The 25,527-nt window shown below is 45.1% G+C and overlaps 1 protein-coding gene and 1 pseudogene across 6 annotated transcripts in view; both read left to right on the top strand.

Moving 5' to 3' along the window:
- JAK1 (Janus kinase 1) overlaps window positions 1–25,527 on the top strand; it is a 237,341-nt gene that overhangs the window by 81,057 nt on the left and 130,757 nt on the right. For 3 of the 6 annotated variants that reach the window (XM_021942485.2, XM_021942498.2, XM_031669526.1), the window contains exon 1: window positions 24,318–24,552. The exons of 1 other annotated variant lie outside the window; for it this stretch is intronic. The gene's annotated coding sequence lies outside the window, so the exon portion shown is untranslated. Of the gene's footprint in view, window positions 1–24,317; window positions 24,553–25,527 lie in introns of those variants that run through there. 2 more of the 6 variants (XM_021942487.2, XM_021942496.2) reach the window with 1 other exon arrangement.
- Window positions 3,223–9,467, top strand: LOC103885777 (annotated as a pseudogene).

Here is a 25,527-nt window from a genome sequence, read left to right as displayed (position 1 = left end):
GTTTCCCAGGCTAGTCTGAAACTCCTGGACTAAAGAGATCCTCTTGTCTTGACCTCCCAAAATGTTGGGATTACAGGCGTGAGCCACTGCAACTGGCCCATTTTTTATTTTTCTTAATTCAGCATCCATTTGGTTGCTGTAAGCCTCTGACTTTTTTCCAGAGTCTGACAAAGTTAATTCTTACAGATTCTGCTTGTTTTTTGAGTTTCTATGGAGGGACAGGAGCTTGGGGCTGCCTACTCTGCCATTTTGCTGACCTAAGTAGGGTTTGAAATCTTAAAATTAGGATATAAGGTAGGTTTTTTCCCCTTTATTTATTTATTTATTATTTTGAGATGGAGTCTGGCTCTGTCGTCCAGGCTGGAGTGCAGTGGCGCGATCTCGGCTCACTGCAAGCTCTGCTTCCTGAGTTCATGCCATTCTCCTGCCTCAGCCTCCCGAGTAGCTGGGACTACAGGCGCTCGCCACCATGCCCAGGTAATTTTTTGTATTTTTTAACAGAGACGGGGTTTCACCGTGTTAGCCAGGATGGTCTCGATCTCCTGACCTCGTGATCCGCCCGCCTCGACCTCCCAAAGTGCTGGGATTACAGGGATGAGCCACCGCGCCCGACCTTCCCCCTTATTTTTAAAAATAAAGTGTTGCAAATAATTAAATGGTTAAATGCATGAACTTTGGAGACAGATGGTCTGAATTTTAATCCTGCCTTTGCCACCAAAAAGTTTGTAATAAGTGAGTTATTTAATCTCCAAACTTCAATTTCTCATCTGTAAAGTAGGAATATGGGAAGGGCTAATTAGGATCATTTATTGTAAAATCAGTAGTGTGCAGTAAATGTTTGACAAGCAGCTCTCAGAAGGGATGGGACTGAAAACCCTGATTTTTTAGTGTTTGCCAGTTTCCATGGTGTAAATACTCCTGACATGGCTGAATTTAAGATGCCAGTGTAAAATCTTCTAATGCAGGCAGGCTTGTGAAAACACACACATAATTGACTCTCAAGAACCAGGGAAGGCCAACTCTACCATATCACTTTCTTAAAAAGTATGAGGTACACAGGCTGGGCACAGTGGTTCACACCTGTAATCCCAGCACTTTGGGAGGCCGAGGTGGGCAGATCACAAGGTCAGGAGATCGAGACCATCCTGGCTAACACGGTGAAACCCCGTCTCTGTTAAAAAATACAAAAAATTAGCCAGGCGTGGTGGCGGGTGCCTGTAGTCCCAGCTACTCGGGAGGCTGAGGCAGGAGAATGGCATGAACCCGGGAGGCGGAGCTTGCAGTGAGCTGAGATCATGCCACTGCACTCCTGACTGGGAAAGAGAGCAAGACTCCATCTCACACACACACACAAAAGTATGAGGTACACAATAAGTGATCAATCAATAAATATTATCATCCTCAATTGCTTTGAACAAAATGAATAAAATAAGAATGGTTTCTGAAAAGTCAAGATACAGCGTCGCCCTCTATATTGCCCTATGTTATAAAATACTTTATACTCTAGGTACTTGGAAATGTTATTTCCAGACAGTCCATCTTCTGTGAGAACCACGTTTCATATCCCCTTTCTATCTTTAGATCTTGCATCATTGTTTACAGTGAACACAATCACAGAGAGAATAGTCATTGTCCACAAGTCTGCCTGAAACTGACCACACTTGAAAGGACTTGCTCCTAATTGACTAATCTATTAACTTTGCAGGCTGCACAAAAACTTAGAGGCATCATCCTGCCTTGGCTTCTGGTTGCCAAGGTGTTCTGCCTGATACCAACTCTGTCAGCAGTCACCAACTAGCCATGCTTTTCCCTTGGAGGCACATGTAGATTGCCTAACTACCCTCACCAGGCAAACAATTCTGCATATGTCATGTCCTCTGCTTTTCTTTTCAGATCCAGCCTTAGTCAAGCTTGTGAAGCAATGACTGTCTTAATTGGTCCCCTGGGTACCCAGACCTAATCCTTTACCAAGTCGCTAGTTATCCTGTGTTTCCTATCTGTCTATCCATCCATCCTTCATCCTCATCCAATACTTACAGAATGCCTATGGCTGCAAATACAAGGATGACTGCTTGGTTCCTGCTGTCCATAAACTCACAGCCTGGGATAAGGTAGGGTAGAGTGAATAGATATGCAAGCAAAATAGAATGGAGTGTGATAAGGGGAAGTAGGAAAGTACATGCAAAGTACTCTGGGAAACTAAAGGAGGAATTCTGCCTACCTTGAGGAACTAAGGGAAGTTTTCATGGAGTGCGTGCAGGTAACCTTAGGGTAAGATTGGCTGGGAACCAAATTGTGCTAGACCTTGTGCACCTGACTGTGGCATTGGCTTCTTCAGCAACAGGGAGCCTTTCTTTCTTTTTGTTATTTCCCTGCATCTTACAAGGTTAAGGCCTTGGTCCCTGCTAATAATAAAATAATAACCAACTTTATAAAGAGCTTACAATGTGCCAGATACGGTACTAAGTGCTTTATATTCTTTTTTTGGGGGGGAGGGGAGTTGGGCAGGGTCTCACTCTGTCACCCAGGCTGGAGGGCAGTGGCACAATCATGGCTCACTGCAGCCTTGACCTCCTGGGCTCAAGCCTCCCACCTCAGCCTCCCAAGTAGCTGGGACTACAGTCATGCAACACCATGCCTGGCTAATTATTTTTTGTAGAGACAGGGTCTCTCTATGTTTCCCAGGCTGGTCTTGAATAACACCTGGGCTCACGTGATCTTCTTGCCTCAGCCCTCCAAAGTGCTGGGATTATAGACATGAGCCACTGCACCCAGCTTATTATTTAACTTAATCTTCACAACAACTTTAGAAGACAGAAAATAGGAGATGCTGTAATGGTAAGAGTTTTAGAGCGTTCCTGAGGACCTGGAGAAAACTTGCTGCCAAGAAGGAAATTTTGAAGGTTTCATTTGTTGAAAAAGGTGTCTCTGGAATCACACTCCTAGATCTTTCTTAAAGACTTGAAAAGAATTAGATTAGGGGCCAGGCACAGTGGCTTACACCTGTAATCCCAGCACTTTGAGAGGCCGAGGTGGGTGAGTCACCTGAAGTCAGGAGTTCGAGACCAGCCTGGCCAACATCGTGAAACCCCATCTCTACTAAAAATACAAAAAATTAGCAGGGTGTGGTGGTGCACACCTGTAATGCCAGCTACTTGGGAGGCTGAGGCAGGAGAATTGCTTGAACCCGGGAGACAGAGGTTGCAGTGAGCTGAGATCACACCATTGCACTGCAGCCTGAGCAACAAGAGTGAAACTCTGTCTCGAAAAAAAAAAAAAAAAAAGAATTAGATTAAGGCCATGGGGGACACAGAAGGCCACTCCATCTCTGATCTTCGCCATCACAATTGCTACAATTGGCTCTTTCCAGTTTGGCTATAACACTGGGATCATCAGTGCTCCTGAGACTATCGTAAGGGAATTTGTCAACACTTTGAAGGATAAGGCAAATACCCCTCCCTCTGAGATGTTGCGCTTGTCCCTCTGGTCCTTGTCTTTGGCCATATTCTCCATTGGTGGTATGATTGGCTGCTCTTCCGCTGGACTCTTTGTCAACAGCTTTGACAGGCGTAATTCAATGCTTACCATTAATCTGTTGGCTGTCACTGGCGGCTGCCTTATGCGATTGTGTAAAGTAGCTGAGTTGGTTGAAATGCTGATCCTGGCCCACTTGGTTATTGGCCTCTTCTGCAGACTCTGCACAGGTTTTGTGCCCACGTACATTGGAGAGATCTCGCCTACTACCCTGCGAGGTGTCTTTGGCACTCTCAACCAGCTGGGCATTGTTGTTGGAATTCTGGTGACCCAGATCTTTGGTCTGAAATTCATCCTGGGGTCTGAAGAGCTGTGGCCCATGCTATTAGGCTTTCCCATCTCTCCTGCTATGCTATAAAGTGCAGCCCTTCCATTTTGCCCTGAAAGTACCAGATTCTTGCTCATTAACAGAAAAGAAGAGGAGAATGCTAAGGAGATCCTCCAATGGTTGTGGGGCACCCAGGATGTATCCCAAGACATCCAGGAGATGAAAGATGAGAGTGCAAGGATGGCACAAGAAAAGCAAGTCACTATGCTGCAGCTCTTTAGAGTATCCAGCTACCGACAGCCCATCATCATTTCCATCATGCTCCAGCTCTCTCAGCTGGAATCAATGCTGTGTTCTATTACTCAACAGGAATCTTCAAGGGTGCAGGTGTTCAACAGCCTATCTGTGTCACCATCCGTGTGGTGTGGTTAATACTATCTTCACTGTAGTTTCCCTATTTTTGGTGGAAGGGGCAGGAAGAAGGACTCTACATATGATAGGCCTTGGAGGGATGGCTTTTTGTTCCATCCTCATGACTGTTTGTTATTAAAGGATGAGTATAATGGGATAAGCTTTGTCTGTATTGGTGCTATCTTGGTCTTCGTGGCCTTCTTTGAAATTGGGCAAGGCCTCATTCCCTGGTTTATTGTGGCTGAACTCTTCAGCCAGGGCCCTGGCCCAGCTGTGATGGCAGTGGCCAGCTGCTGCAACCAGACCTCCAACTTCCTAGTCGGATTGCTCTTCCCTTCTGCTGCTTACTATTTAGGAGCCTACGTTTTTATTATCTTCACTGACTTCCTCATTACCTTCTTGATCTTTACTTTCTTCAAAGTCCCTGATACGTGTTACAGGACTTTTGAGGATATCACACAGGCCTTTGAAGGGAGGGCACACGATGCAAATAGATCTGGAAGAACTGCGTTGTGGAGATGAACAGTATCCAGCCTGCTAAGGAGACCACCACCCATGTCTAAGTCATGCCTCCTTCCACCTCCCTCCCAGCAAGGGAAAGCCACCTCTCCCTGAAAGAGGGAGAGACCTCATCAGGATGAACCCAGGGCTGCTTCTGAATGCTGCGACTTGATTCCTTTCTCCCTCAACAAGGCTGGAGCTTGTTGGATTTTCAATGGCTTTTAAAATATTTCATTTCTTGAACATTCATTTCTGCATAGGAAAGACCAAGTGAACCTACCTTCATTTCAGGAGGGATTGACCACTTGGGATATGACAACTTTGCCAGCTCTTCTCCCTTGGGTTTTAATATTGCCCACTAGGGGATATAGGGGAGGAAAAGTAAGATGCAGTTCTCCCAACCTCAGACTCACCAGGAAGCAGATACATACACATTGTGGAAGGCAGAGAGGGTTTATGTAAGAGCACCTTTCTCACTTCCATACAGCTGTACACAGCAAATTACTTTAGTTTTATTTATTTTTACCTTCTGGTTTAATTACATAAATATTATGCCCAATAATGAAAACATGAGGAAATTGAGGTTTAAAGGAAGTGTTTAAAAGAGGTTATAGAGTAGAAGATTTGATGCTGGAGAAGTTAAGGTGCAATAAGAAGAATTTAGGGAGAAATGAAGTTAATTATTGGAGGGTAAATGATGTGATGCCTGAGGTCTGCTCGTTACCTCTTAACAATTTCTGTCCTTCAGACGGAAACTCTTAAATTTAATTTCTCAGAAAAGTCATATGCCTGTATAGTAAAGCTACTGATATCTTTTGGAACTTTTTTCTTTAAAATTATAGTTTATATGTAGTATTACTTGAAATCCAGGATTATTAACTAAGATGGGCATTGTAGTTAATTGTGGTTGATGGGTTCTAATTTTGGATGGAGTCCAGGGAAGGGAAAGTTATTTATAGAAAGCCTGTTCCTTCTCACTGGACCAAACAACTCCTTCCCCTTGCAGTAGACTCATTACTTTTTAAGTAACCCCACCACCCATCTGGTGGAAGAGCCATCCAAATGAGAAACCTAAAATAATTGGTTCTTGGTAGAGGTTCATTATTTCTCCATTTTGTTCTTTAGGAGATTTTAGGTGTTGATTTTTATTTTACTTTAACCCATACCTTTAAAGGAATTCCAAAAAGAATGTTTATAGCTTACTTGGAATTTGTAACCTCAGCTCTGGGACAAGACTTTTTTTCTGAACGATTATTATCTAACATGTGCTGTTGCTTCAGGGTCACAGCATGCTTGTCTATGTCTGTTGCCATGCCACCGTGGTCCTGTGCCGAGTGCCCTTAGGGGGATTGAATCTTTCCAATAGGCCATGTGTGAGATAGTAAGAGTCAGTGTGCAGTGTAGCCTATACTTAAGAGTATGAATGTATGTGCACTGTCATTTTGCTCTGGATGGAAGTAGGTTATTGTGGACTTATTTCCTCTGTGTTTGTTCCTACAGCCCTCTTTTTCATATGTTGCTCGATGTCCCTTTCCCTTCTTGGTGCTTACACATCTCAGACCCTTTAGCCAAACGCTTGCCAATAACAGTATTTTGGTTCTCAGTTCTCACTGTTTCCTCTGGTTATTGAGACTTTGAATAAAAATGCACATAGCTATGCAGTGGGGTTTAGCTGGAAAAGGTGACCTTCTTCCACCTTCACCTCTACTTCTGGCTCCTCAAACAGTGGGTGCGCAGTAAGGCAGGGAAGTTGTTTTCCCATTTCTCACTGACCAGATTGTGAATATTTCCATATGGATTTTCTATTATTAATGTTACTCTGGTTCTTTGTGTTAAGATAAAAATTCTGAATGTACACGTAATAAAAGACAGAAAATATTATCACTTCCATTTTACAGATTAAAAACCTGAGATTTAAAGTAGTAATGTACTACTCACAGCCACACAACTAGGATGAAGCAGAGCTAAAACTCAGCTCTCATTCACTGCCAAGCCTGTGGTCTTAGAGACATAAGCCAGCAGGACTTGGTGTCATTAAGGGACTGGGGAGAATCGTTCCATTCCCCCAAACCCTCCCCCAAAGAACTTCCTTGTATTTTATAATGGTCACACCTTCAACCCTTTTACCTCCTACCTGGGCTGACTGCAATAATCTGAAAGGGCCCTGTTTGAGGGGCAATGGTAGTTACTGTGCAGAAGGGCTTCAAAGAATATAGATGGTGGTGCCAATTTACCTCCTGGACTGTGGCTGCTGCTGCATGAGTTGGGTTAATGGTTAATCTGCTCTTGTGTGAGTCAGCTAATGCCCCTCCCAAATCATGTAATGCGTTAACCCAATTAAAAGACACCTGCCCAACTAATCTGAATGTCAGACCTGAGTGTCAGCTCCCATTTTACACTCTGTAAAAGGAAGGAGGATTTTAACTTAACACTTGAAATCTTCAAAGAATGCAATTGATCTTCTTTTCAGCCAACAGAAAGACTGCTTCCCTGGTTTTGTGTGTGTGTGTGTGTGTGTGTGTGTGTGTGTGTGTGTGAGATTTAACTTAGTGTTGACTTCAACTCTGTAGAATTGTATATGTACAGGTAAGTAACTGGAAGCTCAGAAAGGTGAAGCCACTTGTTCAAGTTCATGGAGTCAATTTTCTTTTTCCAACTCCAGGACACTAACTGGAGTTGTGGGAGTTGGGGCGGTTTGTTTAGTTTGCATCCTAGTGGATAACTGCTCTTCTTAGTGATGATGAGAATTTGAATATCTCTAAAGGGATGTTATATCCTGGAGGTGTAAGACAGTGAAAAGAACAGGAGCTTTGAAGCTAGGTGTGCCCTGTTAAAACTTCAGTTCCTGCCTGTAATAGTGTAAACTCTGGCAAATCACCTAATCTCACCTCAAAAGGTGACTGTGAGAATGAAAGCAGATGGCTGGGAAGTAAGGGTACTTAAATACACATTAGTCCTTTCCAGCTCCTCATTGCTGGAATTTGAGTGGACATCTCCAGCCATCTCAAGCAAATTGGTTAAATACTCAGTGCATTCTTAGAGATATTTTAATGTATTTTAATTAAAACACCTGCCATGTGACATTTTTAGGAAAATTTAGGGAAGGTCCTGTGAAACTAGGCAAATCATAAAGTTCCCATAGGTTGAGACTCAACACACCAATCAGTGAGGCCCATTTGACCCAGGGGGCACTGGGCCAGGTGCCATGAGCGTTCCAGGGATGAAGGGAAAAGCCTGCCGTACTGGAACTGCAAAAAATCTGGTCAGGGAGATAGAGCACAAACAGAAGGAAAGACAAACAGCAATAGAAGGCATTCAAGGACACATTTCCAAGGAGTGATGTAGGCAATAAATACTGTATGAATTCAGGACAGAGAGAGAGATCACTTAGAAAGGCCCAAAAAACCCTTCCTGACTCATTTCCTGTACTTTCCTTCTGTCCCTTCATAGACCTGTGGGTTTGTCTTAGAGTTACCGGGGCACTTATCTCTCTGTAACAAGGTGGAGAAAATATTGCCATTGCTTTACAGCTGGTGCCAGATTTCTTCCTGAAAATAGAAGCATCTAGGCTTGGAAAAAATCAGTTGGAAAATTAGGTGTAATCGAATAAATAGGTTGGAACACACTTGAGGTAGAAAATTGAGACCAAGGATCCAGCTGTTAGAGGAGGGTCAACTTGCTGTGCATACTGCAGGGAGGTTTTGGAAATTTTGAGCGGCAAAATGGAGATGAGATGAATGGTGATGGAGAACACGAGGGCAAAAGGAGGGAGGGCAGAGGGAAAATGGAGAAAGCAGCCATCGGGGCAGCAGAGCTGTGATTCCTACCTACCTACATCTTCAGGGATGGCTGCCAAACCCATGGAGCCTTGTGTGAGTGCCTTCATTGTAACATGGTGCAAAACAGAGTAGAATGAGGAGGCGGAAGTGGCCCTCCAAAAGTTACCTCGCTCTTGAAAGGGCTTTACACTTCCATAGTTCAGGCAATGTGTTGAGAGTTCAAACCAAGTTTACCCAGATCTTTCAGCAACAAAAGGGCCTCATCTGACTTCTGAGTTTTATCTCCAAGTCTTTTCTCTTTCCTTCTTGATCTTTCCCTCCCCTCAAAAGCTTACTTAGTACAGTGTCTGATGTATAGCAGATGCTCTATAAGTATCTGTCATGCTGAATCAAATATAAATATTGTATTATACATGGTTTCTGCTGTCGTGGTACCTAACATTGAGGGAAGACAATACACAAGCGTTTCAGACACAAAAATAAACCTAATCTTAACAATTCTGGGAAGGATATAAATGCCAGTTAAATAGACCTAATACTTTTCTGCCTCTTTGATTTTTCAGTGTCCTTCACGGTTCAGTTCATATTTCACAAGCCCCATAAAGTCTATCTGGATTTTCGGTGATGTTTCCTGTCTCTGAAATCTTATGACATTTATGTCTGTATCAGCCATTTGACGCTTGATTCTCTTTTTTTCAGATGGATGTCTTGCCTTTTCCTCTACACACTACAGGAAGAGTGACCACCCCTGCCAAGGGCCTAGGATGGTACCCTATACATGTAGCTGATCAGTTGATTGTTACTGATCATGCATCATGCTATCAAAAACTAACATGGTGCTTGGCACATACTTGTACTGAATAAGTATTTGCTGAATTGACTTGAAGCGTTGGATGCCATAGACCTCTGAGAATATATAATTTCTATGTATCACTCTCCTAGCAGAATAAGAGAAAATTAGAACTTGGGAAGAAGTCACATCTAATTCTTTTCTATTTTTATTTCATTTTATTTCTTCTTCTATTTTTTTTTTTTTTTTTTTAAGAAATGAGGTCTCACTCTGTCGCCCATTCTGGGGTGCAGTGGCACGATCATAGCTCACTACAGCCTCAAACTCCTGAGGTCAAGCAATCCTTCTACCTCGGCTTCCAAGTAGTTGGAGCTATAGCTGCACACCATTGTGCATGGCTAATTTTTATTCATTTACTTTTTATAGAGAGGAAGTCTCACTATGTTGCCCAGGCTAGTCTTAAACTCCTCAAGTGATCCTCCTTCCTTGGCCTTCCAAAGTGCTGGGATTAGCGGCAGCAGCCACTGTGCCTGGCCAATTCTTGTTCAGCTACAATTTATTTTCCTATTGCTTTTTGGAATGTAATTTAAACTTTACACTTCAGTTATCCCATATGTCAAATGCATACATGATTTTGTGGCCAATAACTTATACGTGGACACAGTAAAGTTAAAAAAATAAAGATGCACAGGATTTTGATGCTGATAGGCATCATAAAATAATGTGATCCAAACTAAGGAGATATCTGAGCAGAGACATTAAAAAGACTGCCCTAAGTTTTTTTTAAATCTATAAAAGAGCTCATCCAGCATACAAGTGTCCTGCTTTCTGATCCAGCGGTCTTTCCAGCACCCCAGGCTTGGTTGTCAGAATAGCATTTGCTCATAAGGTGTTTTAATTATTAATACAGTATACTAAATCCCAGGAGTAGAATAAGCCTCATTATCATGGTTAGTAAGTCAGCCCAAAGCAATCTGATATTCCTGTAAAACTGAATGGATTTTAAAGTAAAACATCCTTGGGCTCACTGGCCTCAGAGGGGGACATCATCTCATTTACCTATTTTTCAAAAACCCCATAAATGAGTGTTTGGTATGGACATTCATTATGTCTTAAGCTTTATTGATTCTGTTATGTTGCTATTAATTATAGGAACCACAAAAGCCTTCAATTAGATTAAAGCCATAATAAATAAGATTAGTAACACTTATTCTGCTCTGTATGTTAAGTGTTTTTATAACAAACTAATGTTTATCTTTCTGGACATTACTATATTGATATCCTGTACAATAATTAAATCAGATTTTTTGAGTTGTTTTAGGCAAAAAGATTTGAGTGGTTTTTTTGTTTGTTTGTTTGTTTTATTTTTGAGATGTAGTCTTGCTCTGTTGCCCAGGCTGGAGTGCAGTGGCGTGATCTCAGCTCACTGCAACCTCCGCCTCCTGGGTTCAAGTGATTCTCCTGCCTCAGCCTCCTGAGTAGCTGAGACTACAGGCACATGCCACCACACCCAGCTAATTTTTGTATTTTTAGTAGACACGGGGTTACACCATGTTGGCCAGGATGGTCTCAATCTCTTGACCTTGTGATCTGTCCACCTCAGCCTACCATGCCCAGCCAAGTATATTTTAATAACTACTGATGTTAACTACCATCGTTAATCCTCATTATAATCCTACAAAGTGGACATTAGCATCATCCTTACTTACTGATGATGATGAAATTAAAGCTTATGGAAATTCAGTATCTTGCTCAAGATCCCACAGTAGGGAAGGCAGGATTAAATGAGATAACACATATGTACTTAGCACAGTGCCGGGCAGATAGTGTGGTCAATAAATGCAAGTAAGAGATTCAGTATGAAGTGAAAATAAGTTAAAAATAAGGGCCGGGTACAGTGGCTCATGCCTGTAATCCCAGCACTTTGGGAGGCCGAGGCGTGCAGATCATGAGGTCAGGAGATCAAGACCATCCTGGCTAACACGGTGAAACCCCGTCTCTACTAAAAACACAAAAAATTAGCTGGGCGTGGTGGTGGGTGCCTGTAGTCCCAGCTACTTGGGAGGCTGAGGCAGGAGAATGGTGTGAACCCCGGGGGTGGAGCTTGCAGTGAGCCAAGATCACTCCCCAGAGCCAGACTCCATCTCAAAAAAAAAAAAAAAAAAAAAAAAAATGGCTGAGTGCAGTGGCTCATGCCTATATTTTGGGATGCTGAGACAGGAGGACTGCTTGAGCCCAGGGGTTCAAGACCAGCCTGGGTAACATAGCAAGTCTTCATCTCTACAAAAAATAAAACAAAATTTAGCTGGGCATGGTGGCATGCACTTGTAGTCATAGCTACTTGGGAGACTGAGGTGGGAGGATGGCCTGAGCCAGGAGGTCAAGGCTGGAGTGAGCTGTGGTTGTGCCACTACACTCCAACATGGGTGACAGAGGGAGTTCCTGTTTTTAAAAAAAAAAAAAAAAAAAAAGCTATTGTGAGGATAATATAGAAAGTACACGTTATAAGTTTCTATATATCTGTATCCTGTATATGTAATAGATGTATGATTAAATTTTGATTCTGAACTTCTTTTTTTTTTTTTTTTGAGACGGAGTCTCGCTCTGCCGCCCAGGCTGGAGTGCAGTGGCCGGATCTCAGCTCACTGCAAGCTCCGCCTCCCGGGTTCACGCCATTCTCCTGCCTCAGCCTCCCGAGTAGCTGGGACTACAGACGCCCGCCACCTCGCCCGGCTAGTTTTTTGTATTTTTTAGTAGAGACGGGGTTTCACTGTTTTAGCCAAGATGGTCTCGATCTCCTGACCTTGTGATCCGCCCGTCTCGGCCTCCCAAAGTGCTGGGATTACAGGCTTGAGCCACCGCGCCTGGCCTGATTCTGAACTTCTTATCAGATCAAAGGGAGAAATACAATCAGCTATGTAAGTGATAAGGAACATTGCCCAAGAGAAGTATAGCTATTTCTGGAGCTCAGACTTAAGGGCACTCTTTCAAGACACAGGATCTAATACCCCAGCAAGGACCCTAGAGAATGAGGTAAACTTACCGTGGGGTGGCTCTTAGAAGCCTGGAAAAGGTGGTTGCTAAACCTTGGTAAAGTGGAGAAGCCCAAGTTGCCCTGGCAGAAAGTAGAGGAAAGATTAAAAGGCGGAGGGAAGGGGCATGTTAGGATGGAAATATTATGTAAGACCAGAAGACCCACGGAGGATTATGTTCCATGTGAGGCCCAAAGAACACACTATTCACTAAGACCATTCAGAATACACTGTTGGCCAAGCGCGGTGTCTCACGCCTGTAATCTCAGCACTTTGGGAGGCCCAGGTGGGCAGATCACGAGGTCAGGAGATCAAGACCATCCTGGCTAACATGGTGAAACCCCATCTCTACTAAAAAATACAAAAAAAAATTAGCTGGGCTTGGTGGCGGGTGCCTGTAGTCCCAGCTACTTGGGAGGCTGAGGCAGGAGAATGACGTGAACCCAGGAGGTGGAGCTTGCAGTGAGCTGAGATCACACCACTGCACTCCAGTCTGGGTGACAGAGCGAGACTCCATCTCAGGGAAAAAAAAAAAAAAGTAGAATACACTGTTAAGAGAGACACTGGCGTCACTAAGAAGTATAATAAGTAGCCTCCTCTGCAGGGCATTGCTCAAAGCAGAATAGTGATCCCAGAGCTGAGCTCCTTAACAGCCATGGGTATGATGGGGATTCTGGCCAAGGAATAGAGACCAATTGGAAGTGTGTAACTCCCAGAAGCCATGAGGTCACAATTACATAATAACCAACAAGGTCAGAGGAGCAGCCAAGGTGGCATGATCTGCAGGAATTGCAAAGATGGTTCATAGTGCATAGTGTCCTTTGGGGCAAATATGTAGCCAAAAAAGATGCTACATAAAATCTCAAAATGTGGGGGTCCATGACTGTGGAGTTCACATGTCAAATGTAACACCACCCAGAGCAGCTGACTTCACAGAGTGTGGAAATGGCTTTGGAAAGGCACACCTGCAGCGATAGGAGGCAACCCTCTAATAGGCTGGGATGACATCCTGCAGGATATGCATTGAATCAGAGACCTCTATATGGCACTGTGTCCACAATAAAAAGAATAAATGGATCTAGGAACAAAGGGGTCAAAGTAGGCGTGTTCCCACTTACCATCACTCCCAGTGACCCACTGGGAACTATCCTTCCAGTCCCCAAAACTCTGTGTTAATCAAGGGGTAAGGATCCTGGTCCCCAAACTCAGTGTACTCTTGCCAGGGGACATAACAAAGGTCCCATTGAATTACAAATTACTGCTGCCACCAGGGCACTTTGAATTCCTTGTCTCCAGGGACCAGCAGGAGAAAAGAGTCACCATCATGACAGGGGGAAATCCATCCCCATCAGCCCGAGGAAGTGGATGGGGTTAGGGAGGAAGATGTGTGGAACCCAGATCTCCTTGGGCATTTCCTGGTACTCCCTTGACTCACTGGAATTAGGATTGGGTGTGTGTCGTGCTCCTGGCTTGAGAAGGGTATGACTACAAAGGGCTCAGATCCACGAGGAATGAAGATTTGGGTCACATCACCACATAACATCTCTCAATAAGCTATCAGGACTTGCCGAGGTGATAGCTAAGGGTGAGGGAAATGGACCGTGCAAAAGCGACAGGATGAGAACCAGGTTGGGCCTAAGAACTGGCCATAGTTTGTCCTATTAACCTATCACTTCTAAGCTTCCCTTCAGGAAGAGCAGTCCATGGACTTGTGGAGAGGCTGCTCCCAAGCATGCATGTAGAGGTGGATCTGTGCAGTCCAGTGTACGAAATGTGGCCACCATGAAAGTGCACTGCTCAGATCTCCTGCTGTGGGAGCATGACTGACTGACAGCCCCAACTGTTGCCTCTGCGCACACACCACTATGTTTGCACAGAGCTAGGCTTTCCATACCAATGACTGAGCATGGCAGGTATATGAAAGCTGGTCAGTTCTTTTGGGGCGCAGTGGTGCATGCCCATAGTCGTAGCTGCACAGGAGGCTAAGGCCGATCACCTGAGGCCAGGAGTTCAAGGCTGTAGTATACTATGATCACTCCTGTGAATAGCCACTCCAGCCCAGGCAATACAGTGAGATCCCTGATTCTAAAAGAAAAAAAAAAAAAAAAAAGGCTATACAAAATTAGCTGGGCATGGTGGCACCTGCCTGTAATCCCAGCTGCGTGAGGCTGAGGCAGGAGAATAGCCTGAATCTGGGAGGCAGAGGTTGCAGTGGGTGGAGATTGCACCATTGCACTCCAGCCTGGGCAACAAGGATGAAACTGTATCAGAAGAAAGAAAGAGAGAGAGAGAGAGAGAGAGAGAGAGAAGGAAGAAGAAGGAGGAGAAGGAGAAGAAGAAGAAAGGAAGGAAGGAAAGAGAGAGGAAGAGAGGAAGAAAGGAAGAAAGAAAGAAAGAAAATGCTGGCTAATTCCTGTGAGCAGTGGCTAGTTTGGCTCAAGGACTCTGATTGGCCTAACCAGGGCCTTTTTGGAACTGTGCTATAGTCTTTGACTCTCTATTCCCATAATCTCCTTTTCCCTCTCTTCTTCCACAGATGTCAGAGCTGCAGCATGGTCTGGAGGCTTTCCATGCTTTTTTTTTTTTTCTGCTTTCTCTCCCTCAATCCTTCACAGGCATTTCCCCCAATACATCTCTTGCCTGGCTAATCCTTGTCTGATGAGTTTCCAAATGGACCTGAATTAAGTATGTTCCCCAGCTACCTGCTAACTAGTTAAAGGCAGATCCATATGCCATACTATGGTAGGGAGAGTTAGTTTATATATACCTTCTTATCTAACCTTCATAATCATTTACCGAGGTAAATGGGCTAGGTAGTATGATTCCAATTTTATTTATAAGGAAACAGGATTAATTTAGGAACTTGCCTGGGATATACACTAGTAAGTGGCAGAGCTGAGCTGAAATTTAAACTTACGTTGGTATTACTCCAAAGTTACCTTAACTACTCATCTGTGGGGCAGTTAGACTGAGAGTGAAGTTGACATCTTATGAGAGTTGAAGTACCTGAGGAAGTAAAGTTGATGTTCTACAGAAGTTGGGGGAGGAAGTTCTCCAAATCAGAATCAAGTTTTTTCCTCAAGCAATGACTTTAGGATAATACCAAATATGTGATACCTATGTATTGAATTCATGACAGAGTTATCGAAGTTCTACTTTGGACAATTACCTGAAAATTTTTAGTCTAAAAAGATAATGTGGACATTTACAATTATATATACATACATGATTCATTTGCTTTTCATCCTTTTTCTTTACTGAATTGTATCTTTAGCAAATATCTGTTGAACTTTTATTATATGTCATGCATGATACCTGTAAGGTAAAAATATTATGTATATTCCCTTTCCTTCCCGTTACATTTAATCCGATTTTTTCTTACTGTCTGTCATTCTGAATAAGTATTTTAGACAGCCTATTGTTTGCATGGTACTAAGCAATAGAAAATGGCCTCCTTCCTGTAAGTCTAATCATTTCACCACCTGATTCATTGGGTTAGTGAGCATGTAGAGAAAGATCTGCTCAGTCAGCGTCAAAGTTTAGTTCAGCTGTAAGCTGTAAGAGGTTCAACACTTGATTTTCCTTTTCCTTTTTTTTTTGCAAAGTGAGATGAGGGAAGGGATTGTTAAACAAAGGGTGAACATTTACTTAATACTATATTTTCAATAGAAAATGACAGTCTTGATTTAAAAAAATAGCAATTTTGACACTTCAGAACATCCATTGAAATCTTATATGGTTTAAATACTGAATGTGTAAAATATTTAGGTGCATAAAAGAGAATAAAAAAATAGAATGAACATGTATGTCTTCCTCCCCACTCTTTATATGCCTTAAATCTTTGTTTTCTTCCTTCCTTCCTTCCTTCCTTCCTTCCTTCCTTCCTTCCTTCCTTCTTTGGTCTTTCTTTTTCTTTTCTTTTTTTTTGTTTTTTTTGACAGAATCTTGTTCTGTTGTTCAGGCTGGAGTGCAGTGGCATAATCATGGCTCACTGTGGCCTCTACCTTCTGGGCTCAAGTAATCCTCCTGCCTCAGCCTTCTCAGTAGCTAGGGCTACAGGTGCATGCCACCAAGTCCAGCTGATTTTTAATTTTTTTTTTATAGAGACTAGGGTCTTCCTATATTGCCCAGGCTGGTCTTGAACTCCTGGCCTCAAGCATTCCTCCCACCTTAACCTTCAAAAGTGCTGGAGTTACAGACGTAAGCCACCACACCCAGCCTATGCAAATAATTTTTAAACAATAAATATTAAATGGTTTTTTTTTCTTTTGGAGACAGGGTCTCACTCTGTCACCCAGGCTGGAGTGCAGTGGTGGAATTGTAGCTCACGGCAGCTTTAACCTCCCAGGCTCAAGTAATCCTCCCACCTCAGCCTACTGAGCAGCTGGGACTACAGGCACAAGCCACCACACCAGGCTAATTTTTGTATTTTTTGCAGAGATGGAGTTTTGTCATGTTGCTCAGGCTGGTCTCAAACTCCTGAGCTCAAGTGGTCCACCCACCTTGAGCTCCCAAAGTGCTGGGATTACAGGCATGAGCCACTGCATCCAGCCTAAACTGAATATTAAAACAACTGCTTTAGAACACAGTCACAGAAATGGGATTGAGTAAAATGGACTATATAATTTTAGATTAATTCATAGATTAATATTGGCAAGTTACTTTCTATGCAGTTTCCACAAATCTACACTGCCCTGAAAAACGTATACCACATCAGGGCTAAAACAGTGGACATTACAATTTTTCAAATAGTTTGTACCTTTAATGTTTTTTTTTTTTTTTTTGAGACAGAGTCTCACTCTGTCGCCCAGGTTGAGTGCAGTGGCCGGATCTCAGCTCACACTGCAAGCCCACCCGGTTCACCATTCTCCTGCCTCAGCCTCCCAAGTAGCTGGGACTACAGGTCACCACCCGCCTCCGGCTAAGTTTTTTTGTATTTTTAGTAGAGACGGGTTTCACCTGTTAGCCAGGATGGTCTCGACCTCCTGACCTCTGTGATCCACCTTGCCTCGGCCTCCCAAAGTGCTGGGATTACAGGCTTGAGCCACCGCGACCGGCCCCTTTAATGTTTTAAAAATGTAGCTTGTAGCTTTAATTTGAATTTTTACAATTATTAAAGAAGTTAATGATTTTCTATGTGTTTTCTCACTAGTTTCTATTTTTCTTTTAACATATCAATGTGCATGTAGAAGAGTATGTAGGGGGAATACTATCTGTTTTTGTTCTTTGCCCACCATCTACTAGGGTCATGGTATCTTCTGTCAATGTGTAATAATGAGATCTTTAATAAAGATAGCAATATTTTATCTGTCATACTTTTTTCTTTTTCTTTTTCTTTTTTTTTTAGATAAGGTCTTGTTCTGTTGCCTAGGCTGCAGTACAGTGGCATGGTCATGGTTCACTGCAGCCTCAACCTCCCAGCCTCAATCGATCCTCCTGCCTCAGCCTCCTGAGTAGCTGGGACTATAGGTGCATGCCATCACAATTGGCTGCTTTTTGCAGAGACACAGTTTCATCATGTTGTCCAGGTTTCTCTGTCATACTTTTTTTTTTTTTTTTTTTTTTTGAGATGGAGTTTCACTCTGTTGCCCAGGCTGGAGTGCAGTGGCGTGATCTTGGCTCACTGCAACCTCTGCCTCTCGAGTTCAAGCGATTCTCCTGCCTCAACCTCCTGAGTAGCTGGGATTACAGGCACGTGCCACCATGCCTAGCTAATTTTTGTATTTTTAGTAGAGATGGGTTTCACTATGTTGGCCAGGCTGGTCTCGAACTCTTGACCTCAAATGAGGCCTTCCAGAGTGCTGAGATTACAGGCATAAGCCACCGTGCTCGGCCTTATCTGTCATACTTTTGATATGCATTTTACGGCATGTTATTTGCCCTAAAAAACTATACATGCAGAATTTTTCCATTTTCTTTTACTCAACCATGTTGAATTGTTGTGGGTTTTTGTTTGTTTGCATTGTGATGTTCTCTGTGATTCCAAAGGTATCCCCTCTCCTTAAGGTTAGATAGGCGAAAACAGCAAATATCTGTTGTGTGCCAACTATGTGCCAGGCACTATTCCGTACTGCAAACACATAAGTGAAATAAGACAGAAAAAGCTCCTAGTCACGAAAATTGTTGAAAACAAGTAAATTAATAAATAATTAGAATAATGTTAGACAGTGATACAGGTTAAGAAAACAATCAGGTCAGGAGCAGTGGCTCACGCCTATAATCCCAGCACTTTTTGGGAGACCAAGGTGGAAGGATTGCTTGCATCCAGGAATTTGAGCCTGGGCAACATACAGAGGCCCTGTCTCTACAAAAAATAAAATTAGCTGGGTGTGTGATGTCAATCTGTGTCTCCAGCTACTTGGGAGTCTTAGGTGGGAGGATCACTTGAGCCTGGGAGGTCAAGACTGCAGTGAGTTGTCACTGTGCCACTGCACTCCAAAGCAAGACTCTGACTCAAAAAAAAAATTATTTGCATGAAAAAGTTCATTCGTTATGAAGACTTGTGTAGAAACATTGAAATATGCTTACAAATTACAATTAAGTTTAAGGAACAGTTTACAAAGTGACATGTATGCCATGACTATATGAAAAATATGCCCCGTGGAAAAAGATAATGGGAAGAAAATATATAATATGGTGACTGATTTACATCACGTTTGCAAGATTACAGTCTAATTTTTCTCTAGATTCCAACTTTTGGAAAAAAATTTCATGACTTGTACAATGGGGTTTTAGTTTAGTTTAGTGTTGTTGGCAGACATCATTGTTTTCATCTAACATATCTTCCCATTGTTATCTAAGCAATAGCTTTTGCAGAGGAATAGACTGACAGAGACATGTTCTTTTTTTTGAGACGGAGTCTCGCTCTGTCGCCCAGGCTGGAGTGCAGTGGCCGGATCTCGGCTCACTGCAAGCTTCGCCTCCTGGGTTTACGCCATTCCCCTGCCTCAGCCTCCCGAGTAGCTGGGACTACAGGCGCCCGCCACCTCGCCCGGCTAGTTTTTTGTATTTTTTAATAGAGACGGGGTTTCACCGTGTTAGCCAGGATGGTCTCGATCTCCTGACCTCGTGATCCGCCTGTCTCGGCCTCCCAAAGTGCTGGGATTACAGGCTTGAGCCACCGCGCCCGGCCCTAGGACATGTTCTTTTGATGAAGATTTATGTGTGAAACTGTGTGTATGATTGACGGTTGGGCGGTTATTATTATTTTAGATAATTTTCTAATAAGAGGCTTCTACACTGCATTTGGTTTAATTAAATTTAGATGTATGTCACCGATTGCATGTTAGAAGGTTTATTTAAATTTAGATGTATGTCATGGATTGCATGTTAGAAGGAAATATTTGTATTCTTTTGTTTTACACTATTGTGCCTCTCCTATATATCATATGTATATCATATATCATGTCACTCTACTATATCATATGTATATATGTATATATACATATATCATATCATATGTATATATCATATGTATATAGACATATATCATATGTCACTCTACTATATATCATATGTCACTCTACTGAGTGACTTTTTGTTTTTTTTGAGATAGAGTCTCTCTGTTGCCTAGGCTGGAGTGCAGTGGTGTCCTTTCGGCTCACTGCAACCTCCGCCTCCCAGGTTCAAGTGGTTCTTGTGCCTCAGCCTCTCAAGTAGCTGGGATTACAGGTGCATGCCATGATGCCTGGCTAATTTTTGTATTTTTAGTAGAGACAGTTTTGCCATGTTGGCCAGGCTGGTCTTGAACTCCTGATCTCAGGTGATCCACCTGCCTTGGCCTCCCAAAGTGCTGGGACTGCAGGATTACAGGCATGAACCACTGTACCCGGCCCTTTTTGTTTTGTTTTGTTTTGTTTTGTTTTGTTTTTTTGAGACGGAGTTTTTCTCTTGTTGCCCAGGCTGGAGTGCAGTGGCGCGATCTTGGCTCACTTCAACCTCTGCCTTCCGGGTTCAAGCTGTTTTCCTGCCTCAGCCTCCTGAGAAGCTGGAATTACAGGTGCCCACCACCATGCCCAACTAATTTTTTGTATTTTTAGTAGAGACGTGGTTTCACCATGTTGACTAGGCTGGTTTTGAATGCCTGGCCTCAAGCAATCCACCAGTCTTGGCCTCCCAAAGTGCTAGGATTGCAGGTGTGAGCCACCGCGCCCGGCCGTTTTTTTTTTTTTTTGAGACAGGGTCTTACTCTGTTCCTCAGGCTCGAGTGCAGTGGCACCATCCTAGCTCACTGCAGCCTTGATCTCCTGGGCTCAAGTGATCCTTCCACCTCGACTCCTGAGTAGCTGGGACCACAAGCGTGTGCCACCATGCTCAGTTATTTTTCGTATTTTTTTGTAGATATGGGGTTTTGCCATGTTGCCCAGGCTGGTCTCATTTTGAACTCCTGGACCCATTTTGAACTCCCGAACTCCCGAAATGCTGGAATTACAAGTCTGAGCCACCATGCCTGGCTCAGTGACTTTTTAAAACTTTCCTATTCTCAAACATAAAACTGAATTTCTTATCCTGCTTAGTCGGTGGCATCCAGTCGGTGGCATCCTGGGTCAGCTTGTCAACCAATTCAGAAAATTTAGAAGTCATGTGAGATTCCTCTTTCTGCCTCAGTAGCCACAACTAATCAGTCACCAAGCACTGTCCATTCTACCTCCTCAGGCTTTTTGCATCTTCCTCAGTACCCTTCCCCAGTCCACTGCCTTAGATAGGCTCTCATCCCTTGCATCTTGCAGTTTTACGATGACATGTAATTAATCTCCTTGCCCTCCAATTCATCTTCCACATTATCCCTAGACTAGTGGTTCTCAGTGGGGTGTGATTTTGCACCCCAGGGGACATTTGGCAATGTCTGAAGACATTTTTGGAAGTCACAGCTGGGAGAGGAGGGTGGGGAGTTGTGGGGGAATGTGATGGGGGAACAAGAGGAGTTGCTACTGGCACCTAGTAGTCAGCGGTCAGAGATGCTGCTAAACATCCTACAATGCACAGGACACCTCCGCTACAACAAAGAATTTTCCAGCCCACAATGTCAATAGTGCTGAGGTTGAGAGCACTTGCCCTAGAGTGATTCTTCTAAAACAAAAACCTTAAATCTCTCAAAAAAACCACTATTATTTTTAAGGCAAAAGTTTTAGCATGGGGTTCATCTTTTCTCATTCCCCAGTCACACAGCATATACTTTTTTTTTTTTGAGACGGAGTCTCGCTCTGTCGCCCAGGCTGGAGTGCAGTGGCCGGATCTCAGCTCACTGCAAGCTCCGCCTCCTGGGTTTACGCCATTCTCCTGCCTCAGCCTCCCGAGTAGCTGGGACTACAGGCGCCCGCCACCTCGCCTGGCTAGTTTTTTGTATTTTTTAGTAAAGACGGGGTTTCACCGTGTTAGCCAGGATGGTCTCGATCTCCTGACCTTGTGATCCGCCCATCTCGGCCTCCCAAAGTGCTGGGATTACAGGCTTGAGCCACTGCACCTGGCCTACTTATTTTTTTTTTTTTTTAAGAGATGGGGGTCTTACTCTGTTGCCCAGGCTCAAGTGCAGTGGTGTGATCCTAGCTCACTGCAGCCTCAAACTCCTGGGCTCAAGCGATCCTCCAGCATCAGCCTCTCAAGTAGCCAGCACTACAGGCATGTGCCACCATGCCCAGCTAGTTTACCTTTTTTTTTTTTCTTGAGAGGGAGTCTCTCTCTATTGCCCAGGCTGGAGTGCAGTGGTGCAATCTCAGCTCACTGCAACCTCTGCTTCCTGGTTTGAAGCAATTCTCGTGCCTCAGCCTCCCAAGTAGCTGAGATTATAGGCTCCCGCCACCACACCCAGCTAATTTTTGTATTTTTAGTAGAGACGGGGTTTCGCCATGTTGGCCAGGCTGGTCTCAAACTCCTGACCTCAAGTGATCGGCCCACCTCGGCCTCCCAAAGTACTGGGATTACAGGCGCGAGCCACTGCACCTGGCCCTTTTTTTTTTTGAGACAGGGTCTTGCTATGTTGCCCAGGTTGGTCTCAAACTCCTGGCCTCAAGCAAACCTCTTGCCTCAGCCTCCCAAAGTGCTGAGATTACAGGCATGAGCTGCCACACCCAGCCAGCATATACTATTACTGCCTGAATATGCCGCCACCTCCTGACTCCTGCCTCGTGTCTGCTACTTGAAGCTTCTTCTGACTTCCTCAGACTTGGCTGGGTGACTGTCTTCTGTGATCGCCGTTACAGGACCGGGAATCACACTGAATGTTACTTGCTTGTCTCTCTGACTGCACATTGAGCATTCAGAGGTCAGTAACCTAGTCTTTTTTTTTTTTTCCTCTGAATTCTGATCACCTAGCACAATGTCTGTTACAGACGAACAGATCTAAACTGAACCCCTGATTCCACCCTGTGAACAGCCAGATTTATTCGTGGGCACAATGGGTTCACTGCTGCCTTCCTGACTTTCCTTTTTCTTTACCCTCCTCACCTGAAATGCTGTTCTTTCACGTCTCTTGTCTCCCTTCATGTCACTCTCACCTGTTCTTTATGGTCCAGCTCAATAAAAACTACTACCACTTCCTGAGCCCGTGCCATGTGGGCTATATTATCATAGTTCACTTTCAGCAAAACCCCTTTAAGGAAGGCATTATCCCTATTTAACAGGTGAAGAAAATGATGCAAACAGCCCTGAGGTGTTGTTCAGAGTGTGGCAGGCGAGACAAGACTTGCACACAAACACCCACAACGCAGGCAACCCAGGTTGCCTCCCTGTCTGCTCTGATCTCCGGTCTTCTCTGGTCCTCTTCTCTGTACTTCTGGAAGGCACTTTGGAATTCATTTTGTCTACTGCTCAACTGAGAATTGAGTCAACTGAGAACTGTTTAGGGCAACACAGGTGGTTAGTGGTGGAGGCCAAACCTCAAATTCAGTAGTCTAATTCGGATGCTTGACTTTATTCCACACCCAGAATATCTTGCTTAGTTTCAGTTGCAGTAACTCAAGTGGTCAGGAACTGTCCAGCAGGGTTAGTGAAGTCAGCACAGGTGGGGCAGCCTCTGTCCACAGCCCTGAAGCTGCAGAATTCTGACCGTGCACGGCCTCGGAGGATTTTCATCCAGGGATTGTCAGGGGGAAGTCGCTGGAGTGTTTTAAGCATGGGAGTGTATGAAACAGATTTGAATTTTTGAAAGTTCATTGTAGAGAATTAATTGGGGGCTGGAGTGAATGCAGTGATTTAAGAGGTGTTCGTGGTCCCTTCAGGTGAGAGATGGTGGCAGCTCGGACCATGTTGCCGGAACATAGACAAGTGAATTGACTGGAGAGATACCTAAGGAAATAAAATTGTTAGGATTTGTCCGTGGACTGCCTACGAAGTTTGAATTGTGGCTACAGTGTGACCTTGATTAACATACTTAAGACTTAATTTGTTCCTCATGGATAAAATGATACTACTACTTTGAAAGGTTATTAGTAAAAAAAATGAAAAGCGCTCTACATGCATTAGGTATTAGTGAATGTAGTTCTAACTCCTATTACACATACGCTTTTATTTTTTTTTTCGTAAAGAGCTTTTAAAATACGGAATGGGTTGGATCTGCAGTAGCTTGTCGAAGCTGGGGGCTGTATTCTTAAGTTCTTTTTAGTCTAGTGCTCCACTAGCTCCCCTCCTACTCAGCTGGGGTAAAAAGCGCAGCGTACACGGAGGAGGGGGATGCATTTCTGCATCGAGCGCACAAAGGTGTGGCGGAGGGGGCTCCAGAGCTGGGAGGGTTCAATCTACAGGCGAATCCTGGCAATTTTACTCCTCGCGCTGGCTGACCTCGCTTCCTAGATGAGTTTCTACATTCTAGAATGTAGAAGACGCGGTGAAGAGAGACGAGTGGGGGTGGCTTCGCGAGCGAAGCCGGATGGGGGCGGGGCGGCTAGGCCGGAGGCGCAGATTCTCCGCCGGGACCGCGGCCCCGCCCCGCTTTCCGGGGCTGCCGCTGGTGACGTCGCGAGGGGGCGGGCCCGGCGACCGCGGGGGTGGGGCCGGCCGCGGGGCGGGGCGGGACGGGAGGAGGTGCGTCGCTGAGCGCAGGCCGCGGCGGCCGCGGAGTAACCCGGAGCCGCAGACAGCGCGGGCCTGCGCCCTATCCTGATTGTTCTCGCCGCGACCCCTCCTCAGCCCTGGGCGCGCGCGCGCTGGGGCCCCGCGGGGCTGGGCGCCTAGCGAGCCGGCCGGTCGACCCCAACCAGCGCAGCGACCCGGCGCCGCCCGGCCCAGGCGCACACGGAAGTGGTGAGTGTCACCGGGGGAGGTGGAGGAGCCGGGGCGGCCGCGGTCGGCAGGCGAGGGGCGCGCAACCCGGGTTAGCCGGAGGCGCAGCCACCGCTCTCGGTCGGTCCTCACGCTGCGCGGCCCGGGCTGCTCCTGAGCGCTGCTCAGGACCCCGCGACTGGGGCGGGGAAGGCGGGGATTTCCAGCCCCGCGGAGCCGGCGGACAGCGAGGAGGTCCCCGGGCGGGGGCCCCTGGCCGGGAGGGGAGCGGTTAAGCCAGGCCGCCCCCTCCCCCAGCGCGCACGGCAAGTTTTCACAAACAACCCCGGAGCGCGCTGTCTGACATCCTGTTTATACCACCCCGAGATACAGGCGCGGGCTGGAGGGCTGACGTCCCTAGCTCCTTGCACCCACTTGACCGCCAGCTCCCGGCCGGGGTCGCGGCGCAGAAAGGTTTTCTTCTTCGGCCCCCGGACGGAGGCTGAGGGTCTTAGCTTTTTTCCTTCCTTGCGGTCTCAGCGAGGGAAAGTTTCTGGGATTTGGAGCTGGGTGTTGGGCGTCCGCGAACTCGGGAAACGCCCCCTCCCCTCTTGGATTCTGTTAGGAATCAGGCCTCAGGTAGCCAGCGAGAAGTGGGAAAGGTGACCCTGGGCGAGAGGACCAGGGAAGGGGAACAGTGGGAGAGAAACACCCGGGGAATTGCGAATCCCACTGGAAAGGGACTGATTAACCGAAACGGACTGGTCTCTGGCTCCCTCACTCCAACTCCATCCGCGCGCTGTCGGCGACCGGGAGCATCAGAGGACTAATAAACACTCCTCCAAAGTGACTCCCCAGGGTCCCTGGGATGTGGGCTCCTTGGATGTGTGTTTACTAAGGAACTTCTAAATAAAAGATGCGATGTTTGCCAGGTGTTTGTGCACACGTTTTTTGGAGGGTTTGCACTCCATGATTTCCTGTGTGTTCCTGGGGAAGAGGACCCCGTCCTTCCTGCCA

The sequence above is a fragment of the Papio anubis genome, chromosome 1 (assembly GCF_008728515.1).
Source record: "Papio anubis isolate 15944 chromosome 1, Panubis1.0, whole genome shotgun sequence".
NCBI lineage: Eukaryota > Metazoa > Chordata > Mammalia > Primates > Cercopithecidae > Papio > Papio anubis.
Note: the sequence above shows the minus strand (reverse complement) of the source record. Positions and strands in the feature narration are given on the sequence as shown.